Raw genomic sequence first — 8960 nt, forward strand, 5'->3', positions numbered from 1 at the left:
GTGTGTGTGTGTGTGTGTGTGTGTGTGTGTGTGTGTGTGTGTGTGTGGTGGGGGGAGATTTTGGTGGCCTCTCTTATCTGATCTAGGAACACCAACCTCAGACACAGCTCATCTCTTTCTTGCCTTACTCAGGGCAAACAGCTGAAATAGGTTTGTGGGCCAATGAATACAAGCCTGTAGATTTCCCTGTGTGTAAGAAGGACCCAGCCAACCCTAGGGCCAAGGGATAGGGGCATGAAATAGAGGACCACTTAGGGATTTCTGCTTTGCTTACCCCAATCAATGGGCCTCTGTTTTAAGAAGCAGGGTGCTAAATGTTTAGTGGGACTGCCTGGGCCATAGGGTGGCAGTGGCTGCCTCTCTCTACTGAAGGCCATGCTCTGTTGAATAGTTCTCTTTCATAGCTGTGGGTCTCTCTGGGTTACAGTGACCTTTCCCAGCTTGTCCCCTCCAGGTCTAGAGATAGTAACAGCTCCCCAGATTGCTCGCCTGTGGTACAGTGCAGCATTGTTGCTTTGCCTTAATCCTGTCCTCATTCACTGTAATTGATCTCTTTATCTCACTCTCCTCAATTAGCTGACTGCTGGGCGCACCCTCTCTTTTCAACTCACACTTCCTTTGAGTCCTTTGTGCCCTGGTCCTAGTTTTATAAAAGTCTTGCCCAGCTTGAGGAGTCCCACTGGACCTTTCAGGGGTTGCTTCCCTGAGGCCCTTCCTGGCCCTGGGGTTGTGAGGGTAGAATAAGGTTTTATAAGCAATCATGCAGCCCCTTCATTCCCCCCAGAGGCCCTAAAATGCTCTGGAATGAGAAGGTGATAAATAGGTTTTGTAGACTGTTTGGAGGGCCCAGGTGCTTTTAGAACAAGAATCAGAATAGGACAATGCCTGGAACCTGTTATTTTGTTACCAAGGCTGTTGCCCTAGAGTCATACCCCAGCCCCTCTCTCGGAAAAAAAAACCAGTTACTCTTGGGAACTTCCCTGGTGGTCCGGTGGGTAAGACTCCCTGCTCCCAATGCAGGGGGCCTGGCTTCAATCCCTGATTGGGGAACTAGATCCCACATGCATGCCACAACTAAGAGTTCATATGCCGCAACTAAGGAGTCCACATGCCACAACTAAGAAGCCTGCATACTGCCACTGAGAAGCCCACATGCTGCAACGAAGACCTAGCACAGCCAAAAAAAAAAAAAAAAGAAACCAATTACTCTTATCTAAGTTTCAGGAGGGAGCTGCAAAGAGCAAAAAAAAAACCAAGAACTTGTTAGAACAAATTAGACCCAAGGTGGCAGAAGATTTGACTTCAGCTGGACCTTGAGCCTCATTATACGCTCATTGTAATACATTAGCATGCTAAATGACACACCCACCGGTGCCATGACAGTTGACGATTGCCATGACAACAACTGGAAAAGCTCATACAAGGACTGAAAAGGAGAGCTGCATTAGTTCCAGGACCAAACCACACCCCTGTTCTCGGATAACCCATGAATATTCATTCCTCTCAGTCTTTCCAAATCTCTCCCTTTTACCTTGACCCTTCTATATATTTGGTGTCTCCACCCAAATTGGGTTGAGAAGTTGATTCGTGAACTAGGTTCCCAATTCTCCATTCTTTGGCCATTGAATAAAGCTTGTGCTATTCCAGTCATTGGTTTCGTTATTGGCTGCGAATCCGACTGGAAAAAGAACTTCCCTGACTGAGACAAGGGGTCTCAGCCCAGGCTCGGAACCCTGGTTAACCAATTTGGTGACACTTTTACCCGCTGCTCACAGCCCCCCTGCTCTCTCCTCCAGAATTCTTATACCACAGGGTATAGGGGCAGTGATCTGGTTGGAAGAGGGTTGAGAAGACTTAGGAAACTTGTCTTGAAACTGCAATTGCAGGGTTTTGCTGGAGATTCAGTGTTTTATGAGGAGGCTTGTGGGGTGTGGTAGTGAGGAGAGGGTGTTGATGAAGGTCTGAGCCTTGCCCACTCACTCCTTAGCATGGCCACTGGCTCCCCCTTTTGTTAGAAACTGGCCATGCCAGTTCCCAAATAAAAAAATTATAAACGAATGTAATTCAAGTTGTAGGGGAGCCATACTTGCTACCCCAAAATGTCTCTTTGGCGTGCAGACTATTTCGAACTGGAAAACATCAAGGCCCAAAAGATTCAGGAAAAAGCTTTGACCTTCCTCCTAACTGCCTAAAAGAATGTAGATAGAGGATGTGTTCCAGGAAAGACGTTAGCACCGTAGATAACTATAGAGTGAATTAGGTGTGTAGACAGGGAGGAGCCTAGCAAAATCTCTTTGTTAAAATTCCACTCTGTAACCCTCCTTTTCTTGGCGGGGATTGGGCGTGCGGTCTCGGTCCGAGTAATGTACGGAGGTAGAGGGAAAGGGCTTCGGCTCCTTCCGCGTCATGTCTTCGGTACCGGCGGCTTCCATTCCGCGGGTTCTAGCCTCAAGCGCTGGGACACAGGGGGAAAAAAAAAAATTCCACTCTGTGTCCCATTGTCTCTGCATGGCCCAGCAATATTTATTTACCAAACATTTGCTTTTCCATCTCCATGTCAACTGCCTTCCTCCCCTTTGAAGTCCCAAACCACTACCTTCAATATTCTCTTTTGTCTTTAACTGAAGATGGCATTTAAAGTGAGAGTTTCAGCCATTTTGGCTTGTTATTCAGTTTTTCTGGTTTTCTTCCATGTATACATGTTATTAAACTCTTATGTGATTTTCTTCTGTTAATCTGTCTCATGTCAATTTAATTCTTAGACCAGCCAGAATAACCTAGAAAGGTAGAGAAAAGTGTTTTCCTCCCTGACAAAGTCGAACTTTGAGAAGGATTTTCATGGAATTTGACAAAACTAATATTAAAGTGTAAAGGATAAAAGAAAATAAAGTGTAAAGGATCAAGAATTGCTAAGACAATTTTGAAGAAGAATGTGGTGAAGATATTCTTCTTTAAGTTATTAAGACATCATAAGGAATTCCCTGGGAGTCCAGTGTTAAGGTTCAGTGTTTTCACTGCCGAGGGGCTGGGCTTGATCCCTGGTTGGAGAGCTGAGATCCCACAAGCTGCGTGGCATGGCCAAAAGAAAAAAAGACATCATAAAATGTAGAACTTAAAACTGAATTTTAAGGGATGAATTTCTGAGGTATCCAACGTATATGGGAGCTTGAATTTAATGGCAGAGGAACTTGAATTTAATGGCAGAAGTGCTACAGAGTATAGGGAATAATGAACTATTCAATAAATGTTCCGGAACCAGTGGCTCTCTATGGAGAATATAAAAATAAATCCCTACCTCACATCACACACAAAATAAATATCACACGGATTAAAGCCCAAATGTGGAAGAAAAGCATAAAACTTTAAAAGGAAGAGTATTTTTGTGGGGTAGAGATAGATTTCTCAAATAAAACAAAAAATTCCCATGAACTATAAAGGAAAATTTGACAACATTAAAATTAAAACACTGCAAATACTAAAACACATCATAACCAAAGGCACAACCTTTGAAAGAATGACATAGCCCGAGGACATGACATAAACTGATTAGAACCAAATGGGTCCAAGATGGCAGACAAGTCAACTTCCACTAGACCTTGAGCCTCAGTATATGCTCACGTCAGCAAGCTAAACAACACACCCACAGGCGCCATGACAGTTCCAAGACCAACCATAAGCATCAAAAAGTGGGCGGTGGCCCAGTTCCTGGAAACCCCCGCCCCTTACTAAAATAGCTGGAATACTCCTCCCATTCATTAGCCTAGGAAATTACCCACTCCTATAAAAATTGACAACCCCATACCCTGGTGCTCTTCTCACCTTCTGAGATGGCCCACACTCTGCCTGTGGAGTGTGTTTCTCCCAAGGCCACTCTCGCCTTCTGAGGTGGCCCACACTCTGTGGAGTGTGTTTCTCTCTAAATAAATCCACTTCTTACCTATCACTTTGTCTCTCACTGAATTCTTTCTGTGATGAGACATCAAGAACCTGAGCTTCATTAAGTCCTGAAACCAGGTGTGTGATCTCAGTTGGCAGACTGCTGGTTTTGTCTGGGTTTGAGTCCCAGCTGCATGGGTTTATGTTGGGTTTGAGTCCCGGCACATGGGTTCAAGTCCAATCTGAGGTGCACAGTTTCAAAAAGACAAGCTGTAGACTGAGCAAAGATATCTGCCATATATATAACTGACAAATAATTAGTACCCAGAATACACATCAAGAAATAAAAGACAAATAACCCAGTAAAAATTGTTGTTTGGATAGGAATGGGTGGTTAGTAGAGAAAGAACCTGAATATTCATAAACGAACCGACAGATGCTCAACTTCACTGGTAATCAGAGAAATGCCCACTAAAACAGCATTTTATAATAATCATGCTGAAAAAATATCAAGTCTGGTATCTCAAGGGTTGGTGAGGAGCTGGTAAATGGGAATGCTGGTAGGAAGTAAATTATTTCAACTGTTTTGAAGAATAATTTGTCAATGTCTAGGGGAGTTGAATATATACCTTATGACCCAAGAATTCCGCTCTAGCCCATCCCCTAGAGAAACTCTCACACTAGTGCACAATTCAATGTGAGTAAGAATGGCCACTGTGGTTCCTTTGCTGAGGTGAAAAGTGGAAACAACCTAAATGTCCTTCAGTAGGTCCATGCTATGGTTTTTGTTTTGTTTTTAATCTCTCTCTCTCTGCCTGGAACTGGTGGGGCGAGTGTGGTAGGGGCCCCAGGACTGGGATCAATGTGAGCAAGAAGCACAAGTAGGGCAAATGCCTCTATGAGGAATGTGTACAGAAGCCTCTGAAGCTGGTGCTAAAAGGGGAAGGAAACAAGGCCACTGGCAGGTCAGGACACAATTTTTTTTAAACATCTTTATTGGAGTATAATTGCTTTACAATTGTGTATTAGTTTCTGCTTTATAACAAAGTGAATCAGCTATACGTATACATATATCCCCATATCTCCTCCCTCTTGCGTCTCCCTCCCACCCTCCCTATCCCACCCCTCTAGGTGGACACAAAGCACCGAGCTGATCTCCCTTTGCTACATGGCTGCTTCCCACTAGCTATCTATTTTACATTTGGTAGTATATATAAGTCCATGTCACTCTCTCACTTCATCCCAGCTTACCCTTCCCCCTCCCCATGTCCTCGAGTCCATTCTCTATAGGACACAATTTAAAAAAAATAACAGCTTTCGAGTTCCCTGGTGGTCCAGTGGTTAAGACTCTGTGCTTCCAATGCAGGGGGCATGGGTTCAATCCCTGGTTGGGGAAGTTCCGCATGCTGTGTGGTGAGGACAAAACAACAAAACAAACAAACAAAAACCCCAGCTTTATTGAGATATAATTCACATGCCAAACAATTCACCCAATCTGAAGTATACAATTTGATATTTTTTAGTATGTTTGAATAATTGTACAGCCATCACCATCATCAATCACTGTTGACTCTATTTTATTTTTTGGCTTAACACAAAGAAATTAATTCGCTTATGGAGAGGCTAGAAGTCAAAAAACATCATGACAGGGTTGGTTCCCTCTGGAACCTCTGAGGAAGAATCTGTTCCATGCCTCTCTCCTAGCTTCTGCTAGCTGCTGGCAATCCTTAGCATTCCTTGGCTTATGGCTGCAACATGCCAACCCTTGCCTCCATCTTCACATGGTCTCCTTCTCTGTACGTCTTTGTGTGTCTTCTCTTCTTATAAGGACACGAGTCATTGGATTTAGGGTCCTCTCTAATTGAGTATGCAGGTCAAGGCACAATTTAAAACTCTTTGAGGATGGAAATGATCATTGCAAACAAGAACAGAAAAAGAAAAAAGAGAAAGAAAGTAGAAAAGCAGGTTTTGGGTGAGGAAAGAGAGGTGGGGGAAAAAAAAAGAGAGGTGGGGAGTGGGGAAATGAAAAGAGTAAAGGAGGATAAAAAGAAGCAAGATGAAGACCCATGAAGAATGAAACAAAACACCTCTGGAGTCCGGCTCCCAGAAGTTTGGAATTTCTACCTGTGAGCAGCCTCCTGAAAGAAAGTTCTATAGCTAAGCAAGAAGGACAATAGGGTTTGTCCCTTCCAGGTTTTTTTTTTTCTTTTTTAAGACTATTGTTTTAAGAGTATTTTTAGGTTTACAATAACATTGAAAGGAAGGGAGTCTTCTGAGGAGATTGGTTCAAGATGGTGGAGTAGAAGGACGTGCACTCACTCCCTCTTGTGAGAGCACTGGAATCATAACTAACTGCTGAACAATCATGGACAAGAAGACACTGGAACTCACCAAAAAAGATACCCCACATCCAAAGACAAAGGAGAAGCCTCAGTGAGACAGTAGGAGGGGTGCAATCACTATAAAATCAAATCCCATAACCACTGGGTGGGTGACTCACAAACTGGAGAACAATTATACTACAGAAGGCCACCCACTAGAGTGAAGGTTCTGAGCCCCACGTCAGGCTTCCCAACCTGGGGGTCTGGCAACAGGAGGAGGAATTCCCAGAGAATCAGACTTTGAAGGCTAGCGTGATTTGACTGCAGGACTTTGACAGGACTGGGGGAAACAGAGACTCCACTCTTGGAGGGTACACACAAAGTAGTGTGTGCATCGGGACCCAGGGGGAAGGAGCAGTGACCCTATAGGAGACTGAACCAGACTGAACCTGCTAGTGTTGGAGGGTCCCCTGCAGAGGCAGGGGGTGGCTGTGGCTCACCATGAGGACAAGGACACAAGGACACTGGCAGCAGAAGTTCTGGGAAGTACTCCTTTGTGTGAGCCTTCCCGGAGTTGTCATTGGCGCCACAAAAGGGCCTGTAGCCTCCAGTGCTGGGTCACCTCAGGCCAAATAACCAACAGGGAGGGAACTCAGCCCCACCCATCAGCAGACAAGCAGATTAAAGTTTTACTGAGCTCTGCCCACCAGAGCAACACCTAGCTCTACCCACCACTAGTCCTTCTCATCAGGAAGCTTGCACAAGCCTCTGAGATAGCCTCATCCACCAGAGGGCAGACAGCAGAAGCAAGAAGAACTACAATCCTGCAGCCTGTGGAACAAAAACCACATTCACAGAAAGACAGACAAAATGAAAAGGCAGAGAACTATGTACCAGATGAAGGAACAAGATAAACCCCCAGAAAAACAACTAAATGAAGTGGAGATAGGCAACCTTCCAGAAAAAGAATTCAGAATAATGATAGTGAAGATGATCCAGGATCTTGGAAAAAGAATGGATGCAAAGATCAAGAAGATGCAAGAAATGTTTAACAAAGACCTAGAAGAATTAAAGAACAAACAAACAGAGATGAACAATACAATAACTGAAATGAAAAGTATACTAGAAGGAATCAATAGCAGAATAGCTGAGGCAGAAGAACGGATAAGTGACCTGGAAGACAGAATGGTGGAATTCACTGCCGTGGAACAGAATAAAGAAAAAAGAATGACATATATACACTGATATGTATAAAATGGATAACGAATAAGAACCTGCTGTATAAAAAAATAAACAAAATAAAACACACACAAAAAAGAAAAAAGAATGAAAAGAAATGAAGACAGCTTAAGAGACCTCTGGGGCAATATTAAATGCACAAACATTCATATTATAGGGGTCCCAGAAGGAGAAGAGAGAGAGAAAGGACCCAAGAAAATATTTGAAGAGATTATAGTCGAAAACTTCCCTAACATGAGAAAGGAAATGGCCACCCAAGTCCAGGAAGTGCAGAGAGTCCCAGGCAGGATAAACCCAAGGACAAACATGAGGAGACACATAGTAATCAAATTGACAAAAATTAAAGATGAAGAAAAATTGTTAAAAGGAACAAGGCAGGCTTCCCTTGTGGTGCAGTGGTTGAGAGTCTGCCTGCCAATGCAGGGGACGCGGGTTCGTGCCCCAGTCTGGGAGGATCCCACATGCCGTGGAGCAGCTGGGCCCGTGAGCCATGGCCGCTGAGCCGGCGCGTCCGGAGCCTGTGCTCCACGGAGGGGGGGCAGCCACAGCGGTGAGAGGCCCGCATATCATACACACACACACACAAAAGCAACAAGGCAAAAATGACAAATAACATACAAGGGAACCCCCATTAAGTTAACAGCTGATTTCTCAGCAGAAACTCTACAAGCCAGAAGGGAGGGGCACGATATATTTAAAGTGATGAAAGGGAAGAACCTACAACCGAGACTACTCTACCCGGCAAGGAACTCATTCAGATTCGACGGAAAAATCAAAAGCTTTACAGACAAGCAAAAGCTAAGAGAATTCAGCACCACCAGACCAACTCTACAACAAATGCTAAAGGAACTTATCTAAGTGGGAAACACAAGAGTAGAACAGGACCTACAAATAAAATTGAGAGGAAGGTAGAGATTTTGCATACACCCCCTATCCTCACTCATGCATAGCCTCCTTCATTATCCTTATCACTCACCAGGGAATTTCCTGACTGTTCAGTGGTTAGGACTGCCTGCTCTCACTCCTGAGGGCCTGGGTTCAGTCCCTGGTTGGGAAACTAAGATCCCACAAGCTGCATGGTGTGGCAAAAAAAAAAAAAAAGCAAAAAGAAAAAATCACTCATCAAAATGGTACATTTTTTACTAAGGATGAGCCTACTTTGACATATCATAATCATTCAAAGTCCATAGTTTAGGGTTTACTATTGATGTTGTACATTCTATGGGTTCGGACAAATGTATAACGACACATACCCATCATCATAATATCATACGCGGTATTTTCACTGCCCTAAAAATCCTCTGTGCTCTGCGTATTCCTCTCTCCCCCTTCCTCTGCTCTAGCAACCATGGATCTTTTTATTGTTTCCACAATTTTGCCTTTCCTTCCAGAAGTTTTGAATCAATGATGAGGCAATCACGGAGAAAGGACCCCAAAGCTTACTTTTCATTTCCTGTGACTCCTGATTACTCTAAAATTATTCAACATTAGTGATTTTAGTTCCACAAAAGAGGAGATCTAGAA

General features: G+C 43.9%; 1 non-coding gene across 1 annotated transcript; it reads left to right on the plus strand.

Annotated features, from left to right (window-relative positions):
* Nucleotides 1-2317: 2317 nt before the first annotated feature.
* LOC113633671 (small nucleolar RNA SNORA57) lies at nt 2318-2466 on the plus strand. The gene has a single exon (XR_003438295.1). It is a non-coding gene; the product is annotated as a small nucleolar RNA SNORA57 (small nucleolar RNA).
* Nucleotides 2467-8960: the final 6494 nt, after the last annotated feature.

This window comes from Aethalodelphis obliquidens, unplaced genomic scaffold (assembly GCF_003676395.1).
Source record: "Aethalodelphis obliquidens isolate GAN/ISIS:26980383/991018 unplaced genomic scaffold, ASM367639v1 scaffold40, whole genome shotgun sequence".
Taxonomy (NCBI): domain Eukaryota; kingdom Metazoa; phylum Chordata; class Mammalia; order Artiodactyla; family Delphinidae; genus Aethalodelphis; species Aethalodelphis obliquidens.